Raw genomic sequence first — 26908 nt, 5'->3', positions numbered from 1 at the left:
AAGGAAATGAATTACAGCTGATGGCAATACTGATTTTTTTTTATTCCAAATTATATTTATGCAAATAAAACCAGAATTTCGGATCTTGAGAATTTTTATTTTTATTTATTATTTTATTGTTTTATATTTTGTGTCAAATTATAATCGAAAAAGAAAAATTGGCTCGAAAATGTACATTTATATTTATAGAAGTGCATCACTGATTGTAAAATTGCTTTCATTTATAAAATACTTTTATTAAAGAGAGAGCACTACGTTTTATTGCTTTTCGATAGAATCGATACATTTATTTGATGGCGTGTTGAGATGAGAATATTCTATCATAGCTCATCTTACTGATGCCATATTTTTAATACTTTTGTTCCGACCAAAAATATTGCAAGAATACAAATTTTGTCTTAAATGTATATTTCTATTATTCATAGTAAAGACAGAAATTAGAATAAAAATTAAAAATTTTCTGAAAATTGAAATTTAAAAATGAAAATAAAAAAAAAAGAATCAACTAATAACTTAAAATGGATGGATCATCTCAACTAATAATAAAGATGTATGTGGATACGATATGTGGATTATATAACCCTCATTCATAATGATTTTAACCAAAACGCATGTAGTGATATTGTAGACCTGACTATATTGTAGTATATCTCAATTTTCAAGATTCTTTTATATTATATTTTAAATATAACTAAAATTACTTCCAATATAATTCATCTTGGATAATACGGTTATTTGGCAGTTTAAAGATTAGTTTAAACTTTTATCAGAAAAAGGTGCTCTATACGTTGAAAAGAAAATTAAAATTTATAGTTATAGGCTGCGCTGAAATAGTTAAATAATCTTTCCTATGTAAGAGGAAATCTATACTTATGCAATGGGATTGTTCATATTTTATCCTCTTAAATTTACTTATTTTTTTGTATAATAATTAAATTAAATTTATGACAATTAATGTGCAACTAAACCTAATAGTATTTTTAATGCTCTTCAATAACATATAATGAATGGATCAAAATATTTTTTTGGTGAATCACAAGATATTTCATAAATCTAATTGTAGTGAAATTAGACCAATAGTAACTGCAATACCAGTATGTTTTTATTCCTTTGAAATCCGTGGAATTGTAGCGTTTTTGGCGATGTTTTCAAGCGTTCTTATCATTTAAATTTTTGGCAACACGCTGGAAAGTTTTTCATTTTGGGGGATTTTTTTTCCCATCTATATTCGATTTATTTCAAATGGAAATAATTAGTATATCTTCATAAAAATCTTTTATTTCCTTTTTTTTGCTTTATTGAAATAAAATTTAATAGAAATTAATTAATTGTGAAAAATAGGAAAGTGGCTAAATAACCTTCACTATCCATATTACTTTCAAAATTAGTTGTTCTGTTAAATATGAAATTTTAAAATGAAAATCAAAAATTGAAACTAGAATTCTTTTAAAAGTTAAAGGAGAATAAATAGGATTAATACCACGTATTTTCCCTTTTTTTTTTTTTTTTTTTTTTTTTACTATCATTACCTTAACTCCACAATTTTAGTTTGATTCAAGATTGCTATACTACTTTCAGATACCAAATTTATTTAAAAAATACTTCCCTCTAGTTAAACTAGCATTATGCAAATAATGAGTATAATAATTAAGATTTGTACATATTTTCACTCGAAGTTGAAATGATAACGCGCATTTTAAATCTTGGTAAATATTACTGCCTCTTATATAGCTTCATAGTATAGTAAAAGAAATCCAATATACCGGGTGCCCCATAAATTTGTAAATACTTTAAAAATTCATAAAAATTGAAGGAATGAGTATATTTTAATGCGGTTTGCGAAACTGTTATTCTCATGAAGGGGGATTTTTTTTTTCATATATAAAAAAAGAAATAGTACAAAAATTTGTCTATAGAGCGCGCTAAACACAAGCAAAACATATAATTATACGGGAAAAATACTTTTATTTGCATGCAAGCAATTGTTTACATGCGTATCACACCAGTACTACAGTACTTGTTCTATGTGTCCGCCATCACCACAAATAACAGTTTGGAAGCGGGAGACAACACTGCTAACTGCATCATACAGCATATCCGGATGAATGCATGAGATTTCGTGGCGAATGGCTTCCTTTAGCTGCACTAACGAAGTTGGCCTATGGCGGTACACTCGAGACTTAAGGTAACCCCATAGCCAAAAATCAAGGGGTGTTAAATCTGGTGAGGGTGGGGGCCATTCATGTGTAAAGTGACGGCTGATTATCCGTTCTTCAGTAAAAGTTCTTCTCAAAAATGCCTTCACTTCGGTTCGATGTGAGGAGGTGCCCCGTCTTGCATGAATGTCACTGTGCCAAGGACATCTTGTTCCAATAAGGACGGTATCACTTTCTTCTATAACATTTCCAAGTAACTTGTTCCATTAACTGAACATGTCTTCCATCCTGCTTTTTTACAGGGCTTTTCAAAGAAAAAAGGGCCTACAATAATGGATGCAGTGAAACCACACCAAACAGTAACCCGTGGTGAATGCAGGGGCTTCTCAGTGTAAGCATGTGGATTCTCATGTGTCCATATTCTACAGTTATGGGTATTAACTGCTCCATGCAAAGCAAAATGAACCTCATCTGTCCACAATATTTTCAGCAGCCATCGCGGATCATCTTCAATTTTCGCCAAAGCCCAATTTGAGAATTCCAATCTCTTAGCTGTATCATTTGGTAAGAGCTGATGTAGCGATTGCAATTTGTATGGGTACAATTGCAATACACCATGAAGGATACGGTACACCGAAGTCTTTGGTATACCAGTTATTCGTGCCACTTCTCGTGCTCTACTGACTGCTCTTGTAGACTGTTCCCTTAGCGTGTCCATTTGCGAAGAGACATCGGGGATACGGATTGTTGCTAAACGAGGTGCACCACTGCGTGGCCGATGACACAAACTTCCAGTTTCTTCGAAACGGCGTACTAGGGAAACAAATCCAGCAGGAGTGATCGGACCTGAACCTTTTTTCAATCTTTTCTGGGTTCTAAACTTTCGTAAGGCTTTAGCCGCCGATTCGTTGCTGACATAAAACAACTTTACCAATAGTGCTTTATCCACCATTGTCAACATCTTAGTACAAACCTTATGCAAACCTTTAGAAATGATGTGTCAATCGCTCACTCTGCCTTTCATAAGACTTTAATTTGCATATTTCCACTGATTTGCTTGTGTGCAGCGCCCTCTATTGACAAATTTTTGAATAATTTTTTTCTGTATCAAAAAAAATCCCCCTTCATGAGAATAATAGTTTCGCAAACCGCATTCAAATATACCCAGTCCTTCAATTTTTATGAATTTTTAAAGTATTTACAAATTTATGGGACACCCGGTATATTCTGCATTATTTTTAATTTGTAAGAACTACACTTCGGATTTCAACAATATAATTCACTGTCTTTTGTTTAGTTATCATATATGTGAATATTTAGACATAATCCCAGAAATATTATTTTAAGGCGCTGGAAATTATATCAAGATTCGTTCAAATAAAGAGTATAATTTTTTGACAATTTAACCACTTTCTCTGTGTATATTAATAGCAATGCATGAAAGTAATTAAAACTGGATAAAAAAATTTGCATCTTAAACTTATGTAAAAGACAATTTTTTTTTATTGAAGGAATTTTAAAAATCGAAAAACAGTTTTAGATTGCCTTGCAAATTTATCGTAAACGTAGAATGATTTTGATATTTTAATGAACAGTATGAAAAATGTTGTGTTATGAAATTTAAATGAGTTGAAATTATTTGAAGTTATATTGCGTCGATAACGAACAGAATAGTATTTTCGACTGTAATTTATTTTCTTTGGAAATCTTGTTTCTTAATATTAATAATCGAGCTTCCATATTATTATTATTATTGTACTGATTCTGTCTAATATTTAGCGATATATTGTACGGCTTATTCAATAAGATATGATGCAGCCATTTAATAATTATAGAATAAAACAATGTCACTCTATATATTTCTTATTTGCTTTATACCTTTCGGCAGCGAAATTTGTTTCACTAGTCCTAAAATTTCTTGAATCTTTTCGGCTAATGAATTCGATACGGAAATTTCACATTTCATAACTAAACTTATAATATAACTTTTTATTAAAGCAGGGAAATCTTGTCTTCTAGAAGGATAAGCGCGTGATACTGATTACCGAACCTCAGACACGTGGCAAAATATGATAGTTGATAGGAAACGAAATTGAAAAGCAATAATTTTAAACAGATTTGGTAACATTCATTCCCTTAATTCTCACAAATGATTACAAGGAGCAAAGAATGGTGCAAAGATCATTTCGGAAAGAATTGGTAAACATTGGAGCTCAAGGGAATGAGTCAGCTGTCAAATAATTTCCAGCAGAAATCACGAGTCCCTAATTGGCTACTTTTTTTAGCTTTAAATCTGAACACGTGCATAAATGTGCAAAAAATCGCACATTTATGCACGTGTTCAGTGCATCGACCGAAATTTTAGATAAACTATTTAATCTTTAACTTACAGGAATTTTTTTCTCAATAGAAAGCGTGTTCGCTTAGATTGCATGTATAGAAAATATGTTTGTTACGGCTGAAAAAGAAAGAAGATAATGTCTAGTGAGGGTGGTGTAAATTAAAAAATCATGTTAATATGAAAAAAATTATGTTGAAGATCATTATAAAATATCGCATCATGCAACCTTTATCGTCATTTTTGTACCTAAAAATTATACTTGATGATATATTTATTTTATGTTATTCTTTGTTGCGAAAGTCAGTGAAAAACTTGTTTTAATTATAATTATTTTATACTTATTTTGAAATGTATTTTTCCATGATATCGAACAATTGCATTTTACCACGATCCCTATCTCTACTGACAGTAATAATTTTTCCAAGAAGATGATAATGATATGAAAAGCAAAGAAAATGTGAAAAAAAAAATAGATTTTGATGTTTATTTTTAAATAATATTTTCATTCAAAAAGAATGAAGAGTTTCACAGAAGCTAGTTGTTGCGTATTTCAAATAGGAAGTTCTGATTTATACATCTCTGCTTTTTTTTTCTTTTCCTGAAAATAATGTAAAATTATGAAGGCCATCATTGATGTTTGATTAGAGTGAATCAGTAATCTCTTCGATTCTTCCTAGAAATTCTGTCATAAATTTTATGTTTATTTATGTTTAACAAGAAAGACACTCTTTTAATGCAAAAACCAAAACCTAAAACTGAAGTATAACAAGCCATTCTTTGACACATATGTTGTTATTATTTTTTTTATTCTCAAATTCTGTTAACTTTATTAGGATTATTTCGTTTGGGGAATTGAAAAATTGAATTGTCCTCAACAGCTGACTTTTTGTTATAATATAATTGGAAATCCAGTCTTTCATGAAGAAAAGAGTTTCCGTGAAACGTTGTAGACGGTAAAAAAACTTACGTAAAAGTGTGTGTGATTTGTAGTAAAGTTACTCTTAAATCTTTCTTCGCTAACCAGTTTTCGGTCTGGAAGAGTAGCAAACCATTTTTTTTAAATTTTTATTTATTATAACTCTGATCTTAAAATTTGATTAAAAATTATGTAGTGTATATCGTTTTTTCTAATGAGCCTAAATTCATATTTTTGCAAAAAGAATTAATACAGTTATATATAAAATGCTACAAAATGATGAATCATAATTTTTTTCTTAAGTTATAGTCAAAATTTTTACAGAATTTAAATATATATATATATATAAGAAATAATATAATCCTATAAAAAAAACTGAAAATAATAATTTTTACTTTTCGAGACATTTTTCACATAAGCGTATAAACCTTTTTTCTGACATATTCCATACGGTTTATATTCAAATTAGTCATTGATAAAAAATATCAAGTGGAGAAAATTCAATTTTATAGAGAGGATGAACTCTAAACGCTCAACATTTTATAATACTTTTCTATTCGTTGATAAACAGGAAAATTGGTAAAAGAAGTAAATCTCTAATGCACTAATCTCATTTTCTTAAAGATACAAGATATTTACATTTGTTAATTTTCATGTCGAGAGTAATCCGTCATAAAATAGCTTTTTAAATTTACATTAATACATCAAAACACCGGTGTGTAAACCCTAACGACAAATCCTTGATTTTTTGTAGTCTGCGGTAATATGATTTGAGCAATCTTTACGAATATAAAAATTTCTGCCTCTAGTATTCCAAAGAACACCAACAAAGAAATTACATTAGCGATAGATAAATGAAGACAGGATCTGAACCAAATCCAGCATCTTAATATAAAACTAACTTACGAATTCTGTTATGGATCATTTCTATTTAGTGAAATGAAAATAGCAATTTCCATTCAATATACACATTTCAAAATATATATGAAAAAATTAAGAAATCTTAAGTAATGAAGTATTAAAATTAACAATTAATATTCACTTCTTTTATACAATTTCTTGATAAATAAACGTGCAGAAAATCAAAATAATATAATTAAAAAAAGCAGAAAGTTAGAAAATATTATAGTATTTTACATTAAAATTATAAAAAAAGCAAAAGTTGTAAATGGCATATAAGGACGACTACTTATATTTAAATATTAAAAAATATAAATAAATCGCCCTAAATAGCAAAATAATAAATCAATATATAGGGTATCTCATGAATAGAAATATATTTTTGAGGTCTTATAAAAATATATTATTGAAAATTTGCTTTACTTAACTTTGTATTTCATCTGGTCCTTTAAACATTCTATCCTTTTACTTAATTCAGTGAAAAGAGCATCCAAACAGCATCAAAAATAAAAGTTAATCAAAAGAGAGAGGGAAGTATGCAAAAATGGTCGCATATTTTAACGCATTATCTCTGCATTTCATTATTATTCCAAAAAAAGAGTAATAAATTTGTTTTTTAAATAATATGTAGTGACAAATCCAAAGAACTACAATCTGAGGAAGTATTTAAAATTCTAAAAATCAATGAAATTATGCGTGGAACCTTAATTAATAAAGATAAATATGTCTTAAATATTTTGCATCTGTAAAAATTCCCTATTATCTAAATAGATTTTCTTCAAATTTTATTTATGTCTTGTCAAACTTGTCGATTTTATAAAACGAAAAGATTTTAATGAAAGATTCGTGACGATTCATTATTTTTATTAATCAAAAACTATGTTTCCATTGCACAAGAAAACAATAGGGTAGAGACAAATGTTAAAGCCTAAAAAACTGCACTTAAAGCAGCCTAAACATAGAAAAGGCACTATTTAAATAAAAATTTATTTTATTTTATTGATATGGGGAAATGATTCTTTAATTTGAAAACTGTTATGAGATCCAAAACTTGAATGCTTGCATTTAACAGAGATAGAGATTGAAATTTGCTTGTTTAAAAACAGCTAACTTATTATAAGTACATAATTACGTTTCTAATAACAACATTTAACTAAATTTTGAGGAATTTTTTAAAAATTAATACTAAATTATAGAAAAAATCAGTCTTCTATAGTGTTTATCGAATCATTTTGGAGTCTGTATTTTCAGTCTTCTGTATTTTTTCCCAAGTAAAATCAGTGTATATTTTTTCCAAGAACTAAGAAATATTAAAATTCTTAGGAGCAATAGATGTAATGTATGTAATAAAAACTTATTCATGCATTTAGAATAAATTATTTTCTAACCATTTAAATGCAAATTTCAAAAGCGCATTTATTTCTGAGTTGCATGAGCTCCTGACTTTCTGATTCTTCTCAAGAACTGATGTTTGTAATTTAAAATGCCTTACGTCAAGCTGCACTACTACTTGTAAATTATCTTCTAAATCAAATGCTTGCACACTTGTATTGCTGGGTATTCACGAAAGTATATAAATTTTAAACTTTTACCTATCCCTCTTCATCTGTTGACATATCTCTGATTCCTATTCATAGTTTTATAATACCCTTTGGAAAGCCACTAAAATATAAACATTTTGTCAAACAGAAAAGAAAAAGAATAAAACTATGGTATAAAACAATTCTCTCCCGCTTATTTGCTAAATAATACTACTATATAGTTAAAAAGCATTAAGATTCCTTAAATTACTAATATTAAATATTTTCATAGAAAATTAAATTTATAATATAAATAATTTAATCAAATAATTAAAATATTTTATAATATTACATATGATATTTACACCCAGTTGTCATAAATAGCTTACTTTTTATGATAATTTTATTTTCACAATATATAATGTGATCGATAACGCCCTATTATGTACTTTAAATTCGAAACAACGTCTCGTATAACAAAAAAGTAGCGAGTCATGTAATAAAGTGATTATGTTCAATTTATTGTGAAAGGTAAACCCCCCTCCTTAATGGCGAAATAAGATAATTACAAAAAATAAAGTTCAAAAAATATAGTTAAAAAAATAAAGGAAATTTCTAAAAAAAGTCCAAATAGAAAAATGTATTAGACTCTATACCATCATAAAAAAATTTCATGGAATTATTTGTAAAATTTATGGAAAAATTTGCGCTTAAAATTATGAGTTTTCTGTGACTTGAAAAAGTGCTCGTCTAAAATTGAAAAATGTATTCTCTAGTATTGTTACATAGTTTTTCTGAATTCAGCAACCGTGAAATGAAATTTAAGCAACGAAGAAAGTAAACAAAATTAATAAAAAAAAGCTGTAAAACGCTTTCAGAAAAAAGATAATGAGTGGATAAATTTTCAAATTTTAAGAGGGACCTTTTTTTAAGACGCGGAAAATTCATGATTTTTACTCACAAATATCCTCCCTAATTTTGCAAATTATTCCATAAAAATTGTTTTCTGTGTTTTTATTGTAGCATAGCGTACACTTTTATCATAGAATTTTTTTTCTTCGATCTTCTTTATTTCTTGACTTAGTTTTTATAATTAGTTTATTTCACCTTTATGGGGTTTGTAACTTGCCACAATAAATTCAGCATAGTCATTTTAATATAAGCACTCATTACTTCCCTAGCTATACTAGACGCTTCGAATTTAAAAGGATAAACTTACTTACAATACTGTGTATTTGTTATACACAAAGTGTGTATAACTTCTTGTATAAATGCTATAAATTTTATCACAAATGCTAAAATATAAACAGGATTTTAATGATTTCAGGATTTGTGAAAATTAATAAAATAGTTATTTTTTTATTAATTATAAAAAATGACAATAATTTCATTCTAAACAATGCTTAGGATATTTTTTATTTCAATTTCTAAGTAGAAGAGTTTTTATAAGGCATAACCCTTTTCTAACACATTCTTTTTTTAATTTACATTTTTCATTTCCAAAGGTAAAAAAATGTTCATCAGTCTTTCTTTTGATTACTGCAAAATTTCATTTATATAAGATATGTATATTCCTATTCAAATAAAGGATGTGTGCGTGCCTCGGCCTCTGCAGGGAAGACTGTTTGACTTGGAGCTGCCAAATTTTACACAGATATACTTTGAAAGGAGAAAATGTGGTCACTTGAACAAACTTTTGAAAATTATTATTAGAAATTTAATTAAAAATTAAGTAAAATTTTGAAGTTGTTCACCATAATTTCAAAAAATATTGCAGTCGAAAAATAATTTTTGCACCATCTTAAAATATAGAAATATTGAATATTCACTTTTTAATGATGCCAATGTAACACTGTCGTACGAATTTTTCTGATTTTAATAATTTTTAATAAGTTATTGTATAATTTTAAAGAATAGCTTTCTTTGCTACGTGGAAGTTAAATCCATTTTTCCGTTTCCTATTTCATCAAATATTTGAACACGCGATTTTCTTCCATTCTTGGAAGAAAAAGAATAAAGATTCTATCAAATATCTGAGTAGTTTATACGAGGAATAAGAATGAATGCTAGAACAGAAATGTGAGATACAATTACATCTTCAATGTCAATATGCCTCTATGGGATTTGACTCTGTCTGATTTATCTACACAATGATTAGAAAAATATCAGACTGTTGAAATAACACGATTTATTCTGACAGTTTGATGTTTAAAAATAATTTGCCGACAAAATCATGAACAGTTAGCTGCCTGCAAGAGGTTTAATTTTAATTAAGTACCGCCAGTATTCCTGGCAAAACAACTAGTCATCAAAGTAGGCTAAGAATGATATGAAATCACACATATATAATATTTTTCAGTTTTTCACATTTGAAGATAATAAACTCTGCAGTGCTGTCATTTTTCCCCAAAAGTACCAGTTTACTCCTTCAAAAAAATTTGAATGGTACATGATTTGTGATAATCTGTTTTAAGCAAAACAAGTGTTTTGTAATAATCTGTTTTAAAGTCTGTAAAAAGTCTCTGTAATAATCTGTAAAAAGTCTGCCTAAGACTTTTTTTTCTCCATAAAATATTTCAATTGTATACTTTTGCTTGAGTAATCTAACAATACTTACCAGAGTCGAATGACAACTTTTATTGTTTCCATTTTCTTCTACAATTTGGTCTTATTAAAATAAAAATCAATTCCTTTCTTTTTCTTTTGACCTTTTGTGGCATTCTTGTAATAGAAATAAATTTATCAGAGCAGAACATTATTGTTCGGTATTCTGAAAAATATTTTCAATTTCTGCAATAGGTTTAATATTTTCTTCTAATGACTCTATTGGGAAAAAAACTTATTTTGAATCCGAGATAATATTGGCTTTTTAGCTATTACCCTTCTTTCACAGTAATTAAATTTTTGCAACTGTTAACATTTCAGATGTAAATACTATTGCTTCATTAGTTAATTTCAATATTTCATATTATTATTTTTTCATTTCCTTCCGCAAAAGTAAAACTAGACTCATTAAATTCATTAATCTTTAAACTAACTCATTAAATTCATTAATCTTTGAAATTTGTGTAGATATATTTATTGCATTACAATATGCTTCATAAAAAAAGTTATTAAGTTATTGAGATGATTTCCGATGGACTCATTTTAATGAGTTTTCAAAGTTACAGTTTTAATAAAGATACAGTTTTTGCATGTTTATCTTAATTTGAATTTATATGAGTTTCGTAATTTCGTTAAAAACTTTCGAAACAATATAAATATTTTTAAAAAGCATTTTTATGACGTATTATTATGATTCCCTTTTGATGAAAGGGCTGTCTGTATTTAATGTTCATTATGCAGTTATTTCTATTAATCTAAAAGCAGAGATTTATCTGTTAATCCGTTGATACATTAAGGCTAAAATTGTTAAAATTACCAAACTTCAAACAAATGTATTTTAGAAGATTGGAATGTCAAAGCAATTTTCTATCATTTGAATTAGATTTAATTAATCAAAAATGAAACGAAATTTCGATAGTTCTTGTGATAACTTCTGAAAACATTATCTGGCACAAAAATAGTTAGTCACCAATTATATAACCTTAAAAACAATTTACGCCAACTTAAAATTCAAACACTTATCTTTTCAATGGTATGTTTAATTGAGCAATTTTTCCTTAAGATTTGGTAATTAAAAAAATATCTCTATGTATTCTTTGAAACAAAGTTTCATTTGTTGAAATTTATGTCGGATCTATTTCTTTGCTTCATCAAACCTTCCAATTATTTTTCTCCTTCTGTTTAAAAAGAATATTTAGTCAGATAATTTTTGAATCAAAAATTTAATATACTGTAAAGCAACAAAAATAAATAAGTGATATTATGGCTTACGAATTTTAGGTTATCTCTTTTTTTCTCTGTGATCTTAAGCACAAAGTAACAATTATTTCATGATTGGATTCTTCATTTCCTATTAATTAAATTTACATAAATTATTCAGGAAATTTTCTTAACTTTCAAAGCTGCAGATATTTTCAATTACGCATTTCATAAGCAAGTGATAATTCTCCTTATTTTGAGACTTAAAAACATCTACAACTATTAATTTAAGTTATTCACTTTTTCGATATAATTATATACACTCTTATCCAAAAGTTACACATAATAGGTAATTAAGTGAATAATATCTTGGGGACTTTATGCCCTTAAAGATGGTTACTCTGCTCTCCCCATCATAGATACACCACCGCTCTAAAGACTGAGCTAGTTGATCTAGAGTTACCAAACTTGGCACATATATATTTTAAAGGGTAAAAATGTGACTTTGGAGCCATTTAGAATTAGAATTTTGATTAACTAAAGATTAAGTGGAATTCTTACTTCCTCCCGCGATAACTCCCGAAAATATCATAGCAGAAAAAATAATTTTTACGTCATCTAAAAATTCAGAATATTGTCTTTTCAAAAATGCTGAATTTTTTGGTGATATAATTTTTCTTATTTTTAATCAGTTTTTTTTAATATATATATATATATATATATATATATATATATATATATATATATATATATATATATATTGAACTTACAGGATGTCCCAAAAAGTGGAACAAATGCTTATTTCCTTAAAAATTGCACCTTGGCGTATGCTTCCAGTTTCAAAGTTTCATTTAATAAGATGGGCAATTGTATGAATACAATTTGGCTTCCTTGGCTCTTGATAATAAAAAGTAAAAGAAAATTTTACGTCCCCCATATTTTAAAACTGTCAATTAATAAAATATTTTTATTACAATTATCTGTGCAGATATGAAGCTTCAAGCTTCTATCTATGATATTTTCAGCTATTCTGAAATGCAAATTTATTCATTTAGACCACTTCCCAATACCTCAAGCTGATGTTTGAGTGATTCTTTAGTTGCACGTTTTGGAGATAATATACTTATCACAATAGGTTTTTTTAAAGAGAGGGGCAATAAACAATGAAAATACAGTGGAATTTCTCTTATCGAGCATAATTCGTTTTAATATCTTATACATAATGCGAAATATTTTTTTTTCTGTAGTAATCCATGTAAAATAGGACAATGCGTTCCATTCCGAAAAGAAATGTTCAAATAAATTTATAATAATATAATTTATTATTTATAGTGCTTGCTTTTTTACAAGAATATTATTTAAGACACTTATAAGACTTTATCTGCATTTCAAAATTTAATGAAAATTTGATACAACCTTATCGTTAAATTAATTTGTAGCGGGCACAACTACTTCCTTATTTGGGAGAAGCTTCTCAACGTTTGAAGAAAATTACCCTCACTTTCAGCATCTTCCCTATTTCATTGGAAGACTGTTGCTCTCTATTATTTCCACCTCTTCTGGTGAAATGAATTCCACCTCTTCTGGTTTTTATGCTATGATACAAAATGTGGAATGATCTCACTGATGTCGTTGCTTTGGTCTTTGTTGCTTCTTTGACTCCAAAATTTATTCCATAGACAGAAGAATTTATTCAGCAGCGTCGGAGCAGCATTCGACAACTCTATCCGACCAAAACTTCTTCGGAATAGATACAAGGGCTTTCTTCAAATTAAAGCCAGCATGTGATGTCATAGTGTCCCCTCTCCACTCATTCTATGAAGCATCACTCATTAATTTTTATATTTTGTTTTATCTTGTTATGCGAGTTGCTCGTTATGAGAGATGCTCGTTAAGCAGGGTTTGTTTTATATTTCTTAATTTTTTAATTAAAAAATATAGCATAATACATGAATTGAAATGTTTAAAACTTTTCAAAATGAACAATTTGACACCTGTTGAAAGTTTCATTTTTCTAATAATGCTTGCATACATGTGCAACTGCATTTCTATTTATTGTACATAGTCTCATCAACATTTGGAAACATTCCTCGTTATTGAAAAACGCCATTTCCAGGAAAATACACAAATGCGTGTAAAGAATTTTATTTTCTGGGTTGGTATTTATTGTTTCCTTGAGCCGTCTAGAATATTCAATTTCCCAAATTTCACTTGCCTTCTTAATCAAATGGAAGTTGCAACTTTCGACCAGTAGCTTTGCGAAAAAAAGCAGATTTGATTTTTTTATAGGATTTTTGTATCCACTAATTATCATCATTGGCTTTCAAATGCAAATGGCTCTTATGTGTGGTATTACTTTTTTTCGCCTTTTATTCCTGGTTTTTTAAAATACATTAACACATTGACGCTTTCTCTCCTGAGTGCCCCTGAAGATAGGTGCCAGGGTCATCTATACATCACCCTTTGCTCTCCAGTCTTTACAATACAGCTTGCCAATCAAAGTGAAAACCAGTATACGTGATTAACATATTTATTCAATTCAAATGATTGAATGATATACAAATAGACAAATATTTGCATGAGACGATTTTTTGTATTAAATATTTTAAAATTCAAAAATAAATTTTGCATATACATTTGTGATTAACTCCTTTAAATTTAGAAAAAAAATTTTTAAGCTTTGTTGAGAGAAGCTTGAATCTTTGTGTGTACATACACGCAGTAGAGAAAAGTTTGACTAATTTACGCTTTTATGGTGTAAGGGTAGAGTAAAAATTTAATTTTTAAAATTTTTTGCTATGAAACTTTTTAAAATTATATAATTGATATATATAATTGCTTTTATATAATTGTCTACCTTACTTCATGAAAATTTCTATTGAAAGCCTTGTCTATTGCAAAATTCAAGGAAATAATCACTTGTTCCATTTTTCGGGACACCCTCTATATTAATTACAGTCATAAAGTGAGATTCAAATTATTTTTTATTCTTGCTTCTAATATTTTATTCTGGGTTTTTTAAAATCATTTTTTCATAACGAAAATATGAAAAGTTTTTTTTCCACGCTGAACGTGTTTTATTATTTCAACATAAATTCATTTACTGCATACATTTCATTTACTGCTATTTTGATTTTAGAACCGCTAAAAAAGAATCCAAAATAATTAAGGTAGCAATATTAGTTTTGAATGGCATTTTTTACTAAGCTTCTAATTAAATGCTTTATTCAAAAATACTTTTCTTCACTATTATTGTTTTCAAAGACAACATATTTAAGAAAATTTATGAATCTCTTTGGAGTCTTTTCAAATTATAAAATATGATATATATGGAGTATTTATTCATTATTGAAGAAATCCATCTTTTCTCTATTTCCATGATTCTGATTGCAATAGATAGATGATAACAAATTTTATTGATAGATACTACCAATGCGCAATTTCGAATTACATTTTCATCCCTAACTGCAGTACTTTGTCAAGATTTCAAATACAACTTTTACTTTCCGACCTGTGTATGACCACACACTTAAAAACTAAGTCAGGCTGTAACACTTTTCTTTGAACAAAACAAGTTACCTAATTACGTCAATATACACGCGTGGCAAGTGCGTAGTTGCCACAGGTAGCCCCTATTCGAAGGGCGTAGCAGATTCTTCGTCCGTTTTCCCTGCCACAGGAAATGTATCTTACGTCACACAAACAGCACCGAAGCGCCATCAGATTCTCATCCAGGATTTGAACAAAAATAACAAAAAAGTGTTTTTATAAATGCATGCGTGTTGATTACTCTATACAAGGTCACAAATTAAATTTCTTCTCTCAGGTTCAAAGACATGAAGCGACTGACCCTGGTTGTCTGAAAAGGGCCAAGGCCATATGCAGGGTAATAAGATGGGGTGGAGATGGCCAAATTCCTCATCCGGATCAGATGAGTGACCTGTCAAGGACTATAATTTTGATAATTTTTAAACAAACTACTTGTATTAGTTAACTTTTACTGCAGCTTAGTTGCAAATGGAACAGCAAGGCATGCCTCAGACAAAGACGTGATGCGGATTGTTGAAGATATCACTCCTGAAATTGTTTTTATAAACACATCTATATGTTGAGACGGTCAGATTTGCACAAATATAGATTTTGATGTGTTTGGCCAATGTAATATTTTTAATTCTTAGTTTTCCAAATCAGATGAAATTTATCTTTTATTTATAATCAGAATTTCATGTGTAAACAGTTTTTGAAAATACCTTCTGGAGGTCATGAGATGTATCCAAGCAAAAATCTCGACCAATGGCGGTTGTTATAGAAACAGTTATCATTCTATTTCAAAAAGAGTGATATGGTGGAAGGTTATTTATATTTTGCTGCCAGCTATGTTGAATGAATTTATTCGATATCACCTAAGAAAATAACAACAATTGAGGATTGATTTTTGACGTCATGTTTCTTGTAATTTATATAATATTAAAACTGTCTCTAAGATAGAAAAAACAGTAAGTAATTTAAAACTTTCATAATGACTCTTAAACTATTTTTGTTTGTTACATAAAAAATGCTATATACCGATACAGCTGCTTCCATTTAAATGTTTTTGGTCATCAGTAAAACATACAATAAGTTCTGACGATAGACTGAACTTTGACTACTTTTGATCTATGGTCTTATGTGTTTTTTAAGATGGTTTTCCCAAAGATAAAACTGGTTAATGACAGTAGCGCTACCGAAGCACAGAAGAACGCAAGTACCCCCCATTTTTACACAGATATTCAAAAATATCCTTTTCAAATTGGCGAAATGAATAATTAAGAATTTCTTTTAAACTGTAGTCTTCAGTTGCGAAGATACTATCCATCATTGCTTATAAAGGAAAAAAAATCAGAAACTTTGAACGAATTTCTTTTATCCAGAAAGAGAGTTAATTCATATGACAGTACGAAGATCAATAATCCTAGAATGTGATTAATTTAATTGCATCCATTTGAAATTACTACAAAAATAGTTTTAAAAAATTGCATGTGTAATCATAAAATTTTGTATAAGCTTACTCTTAATTGCAGAAATGATAAGACGTATAAAGAGAAATCTACTTAATATCGTCACAACGCTTGAGAATATAAATCCAATGAATTGGAAAAATAAAAATTAACTTTAAAATGAACGTAATTTTTTTTTAATTTATAAAAATCAGAAAAAACGAATAATGTCAGGAAAAGCGAAAAAAAACAGAGACTGCATCAAAATAAAATATATATCATTAAAGCTTTTTTTTTTAGTTTGGTGAGTGAAAGTGGTTTAAAAATGACTTTTGTTCCATAATATATTCCGAAGTTACTGACAGAAAACAATAATATTTTTATTTAAAACCTAATTAAAATTTTGAAAACGCGTTTCCTAGATCGCATTTGTTATCACTGTCGTTTTTTGAGAAACTATCTATTTTTCTTTATTAATAGCGATTATAATTAATAATATATTCTACATCTAAAGTATGGTATAATTAACTAGATAAATGTGTTATTTCAATCTTACTTTTAAAACGAAAGAAAGCATTCAATTTTTATTTTAATGTAAAAGTATTTGTATTAATTTCGGAAGGGAAAGGTGATATCAAAGATGTGAAAAATTTAATCGAAGACTAATATTCGCTAACTTAATACTATTGAATAAAATAAGATACTTTTTTTTGCTTTGTTTATACGCTTATTAATATATGAATATTTTTTCTTATGATTTTATTGAAGGAAATGATGAATTTACTCTTTTTATTTTAATCTCTCTTAATAGAAGTAAAAATTTCTTTATTCATTAAAAACAGTATGAAACAAAATATTAGCGGAAATAGACAAAACAAAAGCAATTTTTTAAATACCTCTACTGCATGTATTTGTGTTTTTATAAAATTTTTAGGTAATTATGGTTGATACATTTTCACTCAAAAGACACTATAGATTTTGCTATTTTCGTATGGAAAAGATTTTGATTCTTACTTATTTTTACATTTCCCATTAAGTTCAATGAAAATTAATACTAGAATCTGGAAGTTCATATAAGTATTATTTTAAATTAAATAGTTGAAATAAATATCAATTGTTTTGTCGTAGGAGTATAAAATGTATCAAATTTGTTCATTTCTACTACTTAGTTTATTAAAAAATAATGAAGTAATATTTTCTGTGGAGCCTGGAGTGACTTCTTGCCATTTATTTAAATTAAATGAATAACTCCTTCAATAATACTGAAACAGATGTTTGAATACTTAAAATCCAAATATATATATATATATATATATATATATATATATATATATATATATATATATATATATATAGTTAAAAAGTTGATTAGATAGGTAAAATATCCCTAATTTTTTCATCATTTTTCTAACACAAATTATGGAATAATAAATTTTATAAATATTTCCCTTTTTGTTTTATATAAGCATTTTTGTGAAACAAATTGTGAAAATATGTGCTGCAAGTTCTTTGTATAAAAGGAAGGGGAAATAATCAAAATAGAATGATAATGGTGGATTCAATTTCTTTAAAAACAAATATTTCTTGCCTAGTCTCATCCACAACAAATCTTTGCCAGTATTAGATCTCAAAGAAAGTGAATTGACAGTTTGAGCCATCAATTATAGTTAAATTAACGAAAGCAATGAAAAATTTCGAATACACGTTTTTTAGACCAACCTTTTTTTTTTTTTTTTTTTTTTGATTTAATCGTTGGAAAGTGAAACTATATTTTATCTACCGCTGATGAAAATTCTACCAGAGATTCCATCTTAATGACGCTTCAAGAATGAAATATTAATTAACGAATATTGGTGACACGTGCTTAAAAAGAATTTAATGTCATGTGCCTCACCAACACGTGTGAAGTAAGCGTGAGTGCGTTTTTATTAAAACAGATTCTCTTCATATCTTTTAAAAAAAGATTTACTAAGTCTGCAGTACTCTTTAGCCAAGGTAACGGGTTTACTGTACTACAAAACTGTTTTCTTTTTATACAGATATTAGCATTAAGTGTAACAATTTTTGCAGCTTTTTACTAAGGTTAGAAGCTCTATCAAAAAAATACATTAAGATTATTTTAAGTGTTTTATATTTATTAAGATACGAAAGGCACATCCATCCACCAAAGAAAAACACGGGTTTCAAGTCATTTAGTGTAAAGGGGCATACGCAAGTAGATCTTTTAATTTCGAGAAGAGTTCAATGAGATACAGGATATCTCACTTACTTATAAAGCGACATTTTTATTCTAAATGAGATAGCAAAAATTTTATTTACAAATGCAGTCAATCTTTAAATTGTGCAGATATTTTACTTGCCAAACTTAATGACTTACAAAAAGCTTTTTAATCGTCATGTATGACATTAAAAATAGATATCGGAGATAGATAGATAATAGATATCGGAAAAAAATATCATTTAATTCCATTTTACAATTAAACATTGAAAATTTTGAATTGGCACTTAAAAGTTAATTGATTGTAAATGGACTTAAAAATAAAATAGGAGAAGAAATTTTATTGCGCTACCAAACTGTTTATGTGTCTTTGTCAAAAATTATTTGACAGCGTTTGTATATATAACTCAAATATGGTTAATGTCTTAAATTTCTTTAATACCATAAGAAAAAAATTAGCGAACTACTAGTTAAAGTGTCACAATTTCCATCTTAGACACAGTTTTTTTCTTGAATCATCTCTAATTTATTCTCTTTAAACTATAATTAACTTTATCACAGCATAAAGGTCTTGTTTAGTTTATGCAACTAACATGTATAGAAAAATCTATTAAAATTATTACATGTATAGAAAAATCTATTAAAATTATTACATGTATAGAATAATCTATTAAAATTATTACATGTATAGAATAATCTATTAAAATTATTATATGTATAGAATAATTAATCTATTAAAATTATTACATGTATAGAAAAATCTATTAAAATTATTACATGTATAGAAAAATCTATTAAAATTATTACATGTATAGAAAAATCTATTAAAATTATTACATGTATAGAAAAATCTATTAAAATTATTACATGTATAGAATAATCTATTAAAATTATTACATGTATAGAAAAATCTATTAAAATTATTACATGTATAGAATAATCTATTAAAATTATTACATGTATAGAATAATCTATTAAAATTTTTAATTATAATCGATTTTTGGTTCTTTTGGAGCAAATATATACATTTAAATTTTTACTCGATGCATGAATATAGATAATATTATTGCTCAATTGTGTGACTTTTAGCAAAATTTGAAATAATTTGCTTACTATTTATATAATTAATCTTTATAAGTATTACATAATCACGTAAACTCGATGTAAGTTTCACAGTTTATATGGAATCATTTCGCATTTTTTCTACAACGATGATAAATCAGGAAAAACTATTTGTGTGGGAGGATAGTGAATTCTAAAAATATTTAATGAAAAGGTGTGGCAAGAAGTTGCGGTTAATTCCATCTGTATTGTTATCATGACTAATAACCGCAAGAAAATGGAGCCTATAGAATTTCACGATAAACCTTTATAGGATATTAATCCCTCTCCCACTTTCTTAGTGCTTTCTTTATGCGGTTATAGAAGGATATAATAGAATTATTTTTAATATCTGACCTTTGCTGAAACTTACACAGATTCAATTTAAAGAGGAGTTTTCGCATCTAAACTATTTCATAAACAACTTTTAGAAGTGAAATAAGATTGAAAAATATTTTTTTTAATTTAATATGAAAGAAAACTTTATCAAATAAGAAATAACATGATCTAGATTAGTTGGATAAATGTAACTATCTAAACTAACTTTCTTTTTTCAGAAAATTCGTTGATAATAAAATATACATTTTCTTTCAAGAATCATTCAAGAAAAGTATCATCCTAACTTGTTAAAGAGTTTAAATATAGATTTAAATGACTAACAAATGGAAATAGCTACTTCAAATTTAAGAGCATCTCTTAAGAAAAGTTTTGTTTTGTTATATTAACGTCCCGTTTGAAACAACACAAGGGCTATTTTGGGACGGACCTCGTAATTTTGAACCGCGGTCAGATGACGAGGGCGACACCTGAGCTGGCACCCCCCTCTCCACACCACACCAGCGGGAGGACGTTTGGTCAGGACGGATTTAGCGTGCAACAGACCCCCTTACACGACGGTTCTTCGGTGAAATCGGGTCTCGATCCTGAAACCCTCCGGTTCCGAAGCCGAAACCTTACCACCAGGCCACCTCGGTCCCTCTTAAGAAAAGAGCTACATTCTCGGACAATTTAAAGGAGATGATTCCCTATAAAATTATTATACTCAAATTGTTAAAAAGCAGTTCTTTCTTCTCACGAATATTTGGGTTCTTTAATTTATTCTAATTTTATGTGCCTATGTAAAATTTCAAAATTTGGAAATAAGATAAAGTATTTTAAATATAATATATGATTGCAGAAGAGCTTTGCAGATAATAATTATATTAGAAGTCTCCTACAATGATCGTTATTTTTGTGTTGATATAAATGCAATATTATATTCAAGGTGTGTGATCAGTAAAGCAAATTTCTATTTAAAATTAAAAAAATGTGTTTATTATTATTATTATGTGTTTAAATGACTGTATGTTTGCTAATGCCTTACAGTTCAGACTGTTTGATCTAGAACTACCAATTTGGTACCTATGTATTTGAAAGCCTAAAAATGTCCACTCCAAGGAGATTTTTTAAAACTTTTAATTAATTGAAATATAAGCGATGTTTGGGGGGTTTCTAGCGATATATTCTTTTAATATTATGGCAAAAAAAAATTACATGATCTTAAAATTAATATGTATATCTTTTAAATTATATTAATTACCGTAAATTTACTTGGTATCCTTCCTTATCCTTACTTTTTAAGGATAGTTTTCAATTTTTAATTAATAATTTTAATTTTAAGCATATTTTACAAAAATATCTTCATTGCTCTTAATGGAACTCGAATCCTTTTCATCATTGGTACTGATATTTCATTTTGGTTTTATCAGTTTATTCTTCTGTATAAAAAGTTTTTTTTGAAAGCATACTATTCATAAAACTCCTTGATTATTGTGAAAAATTATACTAACATTTAACTTCAGAAATGAGCAGTATGAAATTTTTGCAACGTTCAATCACCTTTAAACACTTTTACACTATTGTTGTTTTTAATTTTGCTTTTTGTTTGTTTTTACTGAAATATTCAGAATTTTTTTATATTGAATCAGAGAAGTTTTTATTGAATATTCCTCTAATATGTTAGATAAATCATGAAATATATTCTGTAATACATATAGAACTCTTAAGTTGAATAACCTTCTACGCTACTAATTTTTCGCAAATGCTATTCGATTCAGCAAACATGTTGTATTAAATTAGATGATTTAATTACTTTCCTATTAAAATTAAACATCAGATTTTAGATGAGGCGACAGAAAATTCGAGCACTCTACAGCATGATAATATACTGCATGGGGCTTCTGGAATAGTACAAGTTGCATGATTATTCAAATGTGAAGTCAAAAAATGTTTTCTGAGGAAGCCATTAAGACTAAATTACATACAAAAGATTCAATTGAAATTTTGCTTTCCGTAATTTTGTAAATCGCTAAGCCGCTGAAAACGGCTAATTAATAATAATTATAGATTCAAGAAAGTTTTAATAGTTCATATATTAAATACATTATGAAAAATAGTTCCCAGTAATAAATTTTAATAATTTTTTTTTGTTAAGAAATAGACTGAAAAATTGATTCCAAAAATTAAAGAAGAAATTGAAATATTTTCGTGTTTATAATCTATAATGTTTGTAAAAAATTTTATTTTAATTATATTGTTTGCTTTATTCAAAATATTTAACTTTAAGTGGATTTTATCTCCAATAGAATAATCATAGAGTTATCAGAGAATCATCTACTCAGACTGAAATGAGTTGATCAATATTAGAAGGAATTGATGATTTAAATAATAAAGCATTGATTTGGAAGATGTAATTCATTTTCAGGTTCTAAATGAATCAGATAGAAAATTCGATATGATTAAAGGATACAGAATTTTGTCTGTATGCTTTCAAAATCACCGCTGTTCCTTATTAAATATCACAAAAAAAACTTCACAATTTTTTGATACAATTAAAATATAGAAAATAACCTTTTATTTGCTTCTAGTATAATGGATTATTCATTTTATATATTCATGAAAATAATTAAAATGAATTATACTAATTTCTTGTAACATATACAATAACGCTAGCCGCTGGTAAGACAACGTTTTTCTTCTCTGTATGAGTGAAAGAAAAGGGGGGAAAATTGCCTTTTCGCAGCATAATATTTCATGCCTTCAAAAATTTCATTACCTTAGGTCTTTATTGATGATTCCAATTCATCTTAATTCTAGAGATTTCCCATTGACGATTTTGGAAAACTGGGTAAAAAAAAAAAAACCTTTTTTAAAATGACATTGATGTCACGTAAAAGCTGATGTTTTGAATTCTAAGATGGTCTATCGTATTAAATAATTTTTATAGGATGTTATCTTTTGAAATTATGGCTGAAAAGCCTAAAGTCGCTTAACCCTATTTTCAATCGTTTTTTAGAAGGATGTAGAAACTCTTTAATGACACACATAATTTTTTTCATATCCTTACATCCCGTGTCAAATTTCATTCGAATGCGTTAATGGATGAAGATTTCTATAAGGCTGAAACAAATAAACGGATATTCAATTACATATATCGAGAGATAATTGCATAACAAAAAGATGAGAATTTTATAAATGCATTTATATATGTATGTTATTTTTTATATATTAATCACTTTAAAATTAACAGCGGTTTTTCATCAAACACTAATTGGCTTTTATATGAGATACTGAAATTTTGTTGAATCCAAAGTTGCATATATAAATAACACATTTTAGAAGTTTTAAATAATTTTTAAACAACATAGATGTACCAAAAAATCTATTTTCGGGAGTAATTTATTTAAATAATTCTATTTATTTGTAGTAGATACATCGTTGCATCTAATTACCTATTATTAAAACTCTTGGCTCGTCTGAAACTGGTTTGGGTATAAACAGTTCTGGAAACGGATTGACGTCAAAAAGTGACGTATGAATGAATATTCCGAATGATCTTATCACCCAGAAAAATGTGTTTTTTTTTCCCAGAATGTTTTGTACACATAATATAAAAATATGCTTCAAATGGAAAATGAAAAGCGAAAAGCTTAGAGTGTTTGAGAAGATGCAGTTAATGTTGAAAGGAAAAATCATATTTCTTTAAAGCGAGACAAAATCGGAAAAGTAACTTTCAATTTCTTTTCAATCAATTTCTTGAAAACTGAAAGGAAGAAAATTAGCTTGTTTGAATCAAACATCAGATTGTTGCCCGGTTTATAAATAATATCAAATTTTTTTAATTTTATAGCATTAAAAATTTTAGAGCGTTTTTATAAAAAAGATTTATTTCTATTTTATCTACAGTAGAATAATTTTTGTGGAATATAATTTGTGTATGCTGAACACTTTCCATTTATATAAATACATAAAGATAAATAATATTTCCCAACCAAATGAAAATTAGTAACATATATAAGTTTTAAAATACTCATTTTCTAAAATTCTATTTTTGCACAATTTATTTATTTTTTCCTAAAGAAACCTGCTCGATTTTTGGAAAACATACCTAACGGTTTTTTTTAACAATTCTTCAATTCAATTAATGGCATATGTTCACTCAACAAGTTTTTTTTTCCCTTGAGATAATGGTTTTTTGAATTACAATTAAACTTTTCATTTATTAAAGTTGTTTATATTACAATATTATAAACTGAATGCATTTGTTTTTTTAAACTCTATTTTGGTGCTGTAAAAATAATAATTACCCTCTTTTCTCTCGATAAATTCTTTCTAAATTCCATTTTTGCAAAAATAGTAAGCATTTGTAGGAAAAAATGACGCTCATAAATTATTGATTTTAATGTCATAATATATTTTTATACCTACTCATGAAACAATTACGCCAAAATTTTACTATTTTAGCTCTTCAAAAAAAAAACTACTTAAATGTGTAAAAATGAAATCATAAAAAGACGATAGTTCGGATTTTTAATTAATTATGTAATTTCTATTAGACGGTCATTTAATTTTTAATTAATATTAATTCATTTTTAGTAAGAGTTTATTTAATTTCTAATTTAAAAAAGATTTTTTATTAAATTTGTAACTTCTATAGCAATTATTTCAACATTTAGTATTAATAGTCAGAGTTAAAAGCTTTACTGCTTTGGAATTAACGCAAAAATAATTATAATAATAATAAATAACTGGTTATACTTCCTTTATTCTAATTGCTGACTTTTTAAGATCCAATTAATTAATTTTTTTTTGTAGAAGAATTTTTAATTTTTTTATATTAATTATATCAAGAAAGGAGGATTAAAATTTAATTGCATTTGTTGTGTCTCTCCTTATGATGCATTGGCACTTTTTTTTTGTGTTGACAAGCGAGACAATTTATTTCTCGCTTATTTTGAAATATTTAATTCGCTAAAATAAATATATTCAGTTGTTTTTTAATATAAGTATATACTTTAAAAATTATTTCGTAACATCCAACAATGATATAAAGAAGAATATATTTGCATTTTCCCATAAAATGCTATATTTTCATCTTAATATCTGTGACTGAAGCAGTTTTTCATGTGTTAGCAATAATAAAAATATGACTAAGTAAAATATTTGTGTTTTTTTATTTGAATTATTAATTACATAGATACACGTAATATATTGCTGCCTGTTTTAAACTATCAGTTTTGTTGTTGTTGTTGCTGCTGCTGTCAGGTTTGACCATCGTAGACTTTAATTCAATTATTTATCCTTTTAATTAGAAAGAACAGAAATAGATAAAATCTCTTTTGCATAAATTTCTTTGTTTGGATTTGTAGGCTTTTATTATGTAATTAAATGCAAATTTTAAATAATTACATAACTCGTTTGAAGTGTTAAATATTTTAAAAAGCTAATATTCTGAACAAATAAATTAATTTCCAAAGGAGCTTACTGATTAATAATATATATATTTATATGTAACGAATATTATATAAATATATAATTGATAAATTTAAAAATATAATTCTTCATTTATAATAAAAACGAATGTATGCTTATGTGTGTGTATCTATGTGTTGGGACTCTACAGGCTAGATAGTTTGACCTACAACTTCCAAACTTGGCACATTTATATTTTGGAAGTTCTGAATAGGAATTTCGAAGCGTTTTTTTTTTTTTTGGGGGGGGGATTTTAAATAAAAATTTTAATTAAAAATTAAATGAAATTTTGGCATATTTTCGCAATCCATAAAATATTACAATACAAAAATGATTTTTACGTTGTCTTAAAATTTAAATGGTTATTGTTTCAGTTATACCAATAGTGTGCCTGCGTGCGTGTGTTTTTATGGCGCTGTATGGTCTAGACCGCTTGACCCAGACCTACCAAATACAGCTACGCTCAAAACTGTGGAAACTTTTTAGGAATAAAAGAATATTTGTGATTTGAAGGCTCATAACAGCAACAGTTTTATTAACAGAAAACCATAAGTTATATATCATTTGCAAGATAATTTAGCCAAAAATTTAATAAATTAATTTTTGTAATGGGTATTTGCATTAAAACAGCAGTACCAAAGAAGTAAAAGGAAACATAGAAGCAATAATATATGTAAAAATTTACAGTTACGGTAATTAATATTTATTTGGATGAATTACTACAGCCTTACAGCTTCGTCCAATGGAGTTCAAAAATATATCAACTGTCATAATGTGATATCATAATTAAACTATTGCCTCATTTATTATTTATTTATTTATTACTGAGCTGGTTTTGTGCAACAAATTTCTTTAGTCTCTTACATAAATTTTTAATTAAGTCAAAGTTTGTGTTATTTCCAAATAATGATTGCTTTGAAGCCAATTTTTAGATACAATTCAATCATCTGAACCTTGATGAATTATAAATTCATTATCTGGGAAAAGACCATACGTTGAAAACAGTAGTTTAGGAATGAATATTTCATTTCTGTATTTTGTACATTGTATTTGAACTGGATGTTTAACAGTGGATATATTACAATCATGATAAAAAAAAATGTCTTCGCATTAACGTACTTTATGCTCCTGCTACCAAATAATGCAATTTTGGCCTCGCCACTCCAATCACACTATCCCATTGTTT

This window comes from Argiope bruennichi, chromosome 1 (genome assembly GCF_947563725.1).
Source record: "Argiope bruennichi chromosome 1, qqArgBrue1.1, whole genome shotgun sequence".
NCBI lineage: Eukaryota > Metazoa > Arthropoda > Arachnida > Araneae > Araneidae > Argiope > Argiope bruennichi.
The sequence above is the reverse complement of the archived record's forward strand: the minus strand, read 5'-3'. Positions refer to the sequence as shown.